This window comes from Salvelinus sp. IW2-2015, unplaced genomic scaffold (assembly GCF_002910315.2).
Source record: "Salvelinus sp. IW2-2015 unplaced genomic scaffold, ASM291031v2 Un_scaffold4191, whole genome shotgun sequence".
Taxonomy (NCBI): Eukaryota; Metazoa; Chordata; class Actinopteri; order Salmoniformes; family Salmonidae; genus Salvelinus; species Salvelinus sp. IW2-2015.
In genome coordinates this window covers 11,005-14,305 of record NW_019945462.1, presented here as the reverse complement: position 1 = coordinate 14,305, position 3,301 = coordinate 11,005, and positions in this window count along the sequence as shown.

Sequence of the window (3,301 nt, the reverse complement as noted above, 5' to 3'; positions counted from 1 at the left end):
TTTATAACATGTGTGGAGGGCTGTGCGGGGTGCTAGTGTGTTGGTTTTGAAGGGCTGTACGGGGTGCTAGTGTGTTGTTTGAAGGGCTGTACGGGGTGCTAGTGTGTTGGTTGAAGGGTTTGTACGGGTGCAGTGTGTTGGTTTGAAGGGCTGGTGCGGGGTGCTAGTGTTTGGTTGAAGGGCTGTGCGGGGTGCTAGTGTGTTGGTTTGAAGGTTGTACGGGGTGCTAGTGTGTTGGTTTTAAGGGTTGTACGGGGTGCTAGTGTGTTGGTTTGAGGCTGTACGGGTGCTAGTGTGTTGGTTGAAGGGCTGTGCGGGGTGCTAGTGTGTTGGTTGAAGGGCTGTCGGGGTGTAGTGTGTTGGTTTGAAGGCTGTACGGGGTGCTAGTTGGTGTTGGTTTGAAGGGCTGTACGGGGTGCTAGTGTGTTGGTTTGAAGGGCTGTGTGGGTGCTAGTGTGTTGGTTTTGAAGGGTTGTACGGGGTGCTAGTGGTGCTGGTTTTTTGAAGGGGCTGTGCGGGGTGCTAGTGTGTTTGGTTTAAGGGTTGTACGGGGTGCTAGTGTGTTGGTTTGAAGGGCTGTGGGTGGGGTGCTAGTGTGTTGTTTGAAAGGGCTTGTGGTGGGGTCTAGTGTGTTGGTTTGAAGGGGTAGCGGTGCTAGTGTGTGTGGTTTGAAGGCTGTAACGGGGTGCTAGTGTGGTTTGCGTGTTTGAAGCAGGGCTTTGTACGGGGTGCTAGTGTGTTGTGTTTGAAGGGCTGTGGGGTGCTAGTGTGTTGGGGTTTGAAAGGGTTTGTAGGGGTGCTAGTGTTGTTGGTTGAAGGGCTGTTCGGGGTGCTAGTGGTTGAGTTTGTGGAAGGGCGTACGGGGTGCAGTGTGTTGGTTTGAAGGGCTTAGGGCTAGTTTTTAAGCTGGGGGGGTGCTAGGTGTGGTTTGAAGGGCTGTACGGGGTGCCTAGTGTGTGTTTGGTTTGAAGGGCTGTACGGGAGTTGTTGTGCCTTAGTGGGTGTGTGTTTGTAAGTTACGGCGTCTAGTTTTTGACTACTGGGTGTGCTTAGTGTGTTGGTTTGAAGGGCCTGTACGGGTGGTGCTGTGTTTTGGTTGAAGGGCTGTACGGGGTGCTAGTGTGTGGTTTGAAGGCTGTACGGGGTGTAGCTTTGAACCTGTCGGTACTAGTGTGTTGGTTTAAGGGCTGTAGGGGTGCTAAGTGTGTTGGTTTGAAGGGCTGTACGGGGTGCTAAGTGTTGTTGGGTTGCAAGGCTGTACGGGGTGCTAGTGTGTTGGTTTTGAAGGCTGTACGGGTGCTAGTGTGTGGTTTGAAGGCTGTTACGGAGGTGCTAGTTTGTGTTGGTTTGAAGGCTTGTACGGGGCTAGGTGTGTTGGTTTGAGGGCTAGGGTGTGTGTGTGTTTGAAGGGCCTGTCGGGGGCTAGTGGTGTTGGTTTGAAGGGCTGTAGCGGGGTGCTAGTGTGTTGTTTGAAGGCCTGTAACGGGTGCTAGTGTGTTGGCTTTTAAGGGCGTACGGGGTGCTAGTGTGTTGTTTGAAGGGCCTTGACGGCGTGCTAGGTGTTGGTTTTGAAGGGCTTGTACGGGGTCTAGTGTGGTTGGTTTTGAAGCGCTTGTCGCGGTGCTAGTGTGGGTTGGGTTTGGAAAGGGCTGTACGGGGGCTAGTGGTGTGGTTGAAGGGCTGTACGGGGTGCTAAGTGTTGGTTTGAAGGGGCTGTGGGTAGTTGTTTTGAACGCGTAGGAGTGCTGTCTTGAAGTCGGTGTGGTTGGTTGAAGGGACGGCTTAGTGTTTTTAAGGGCGAGGGTGCTAGCTGTTGGTTTGAAGGGCTTGTAGGGTGCTAGCCGTGTTGGTTTTGAAGTTTAGTGGTGGAGCTGTAAACGGGGTGCAGGTGTGTTTGAGTGTAGGTGAGGGTCTGTTGAATGACGGGGTGCTAGTGTGTGGTTTGAAGGCTTGTAACGGGGTGCCAGTTGGTGTTTGGTTTTGAAGGCGGCTGACGGGGTGCTAGTTGGTTGGTTGAAGGTGCTGTAACGGTGGCCTAGTGGTGTTGGTTAGAAGGGCTGTACGGGGTGCTTAGTGTGTTGGTTTGAAAGGCTGTACGGGCGTGCTAGTCGTGTTGGGTTGAAGGGCTTGTACGGGGTGCTAGTGTGGTTGGTTGAAGGGCTGTACGGGTGCTAGTCGTGGTTGTTTGAAGGTGTACGGTGGGCTAGCGGTGTTGGTTTGAAGGCTTGTACGGGTGCTAGTGTTTGTGTGTAGGATTCTATGGCGGGTTCGGGGTCTAGTGGTGGAGGGCTGTACGACATCGGGTGCTAGCGTTTTTTGTTTGAAGGGTTGTACGGGGCTACCAGGTTAGTTGAAGGCTGTACGGGGGGCCTAAGCGTGGTTGTGGTTTGAAGGGCGTACGGGGCTGCTAGCGTGTTGAGTGTAGGAGGGTTCCTTGTTTTTTTATCGGGGTTGCAGCTGTGTTTTTGAAAGGGCTGTACGGGGGTAGCTGTTTTTAAGTTGGTTTGGGTGCCTAGGGGTAGGTTTTTGAAGGGCCTGTTACGGTGCTAGTTGTGTTGGTTTGAAGGGCTTGTACGGGGTTGCTAGTGTGTTGGTTGAAGGGTGTACGGGGTTGCAGTGTGTTGTTTGGAAGGGCCTTGTACGGGGTCTAGTGTGTTTGGGTGGAAGGGCTGTACGGGTTGCTAGTGTGTGGTTGAAGGGCGTAACGGGGTGCTTAGTGTGTTGGTTGAGGGGCCTGGTACGGGGTCTTTGAGTGTGTTGGTTTTGAAAGCCTGTACGGGTGCTAAGTGTGTTGGTTTGAAGGCTGTACGGGTGCTAGTAGTGTTGTTTGAAGGGGCTGTGTGGGGGCGGCTTAGTGTGTTGGTTTGAAGGCTGTACGGGGGTTGCTAGTGTGTTTGTTTGAGAGGGCTTGTGGGTGCTAGTGTGGGTTATTGGAGGGCTGTACGGGGTGCTAGGTGTGTTGGTTTGGAGTATGCGTGTAGGGTTGAAGCTACGGGGGTGCTAGTGTGTTGGTTTGAGTTGTACTGTAGTGGGTGAAGGGCTGTACGAGGGGTGCTAGTGTGTTGGGTTGGAAGGGCTGTACGGGGTGCTAGTGTGTTGGTTTGAAGGGCCTGTACGGGTTGCTTGTGTGGTTTATTGAAGGGCCTGTACCGGGGTGCCTAGTGTGTTGGTTTGTAAAGGCTGTACGGGGTGCTAGTGTGGTTGGTTTGAAAGGGCTGTACGGGGCGTGCTAGTTGTTGTTTGAAGGCTGTGCCGGTTGCTAGTGTGTTGTGGTTAAGGGCTGTACGGGGTGTGCCTAATG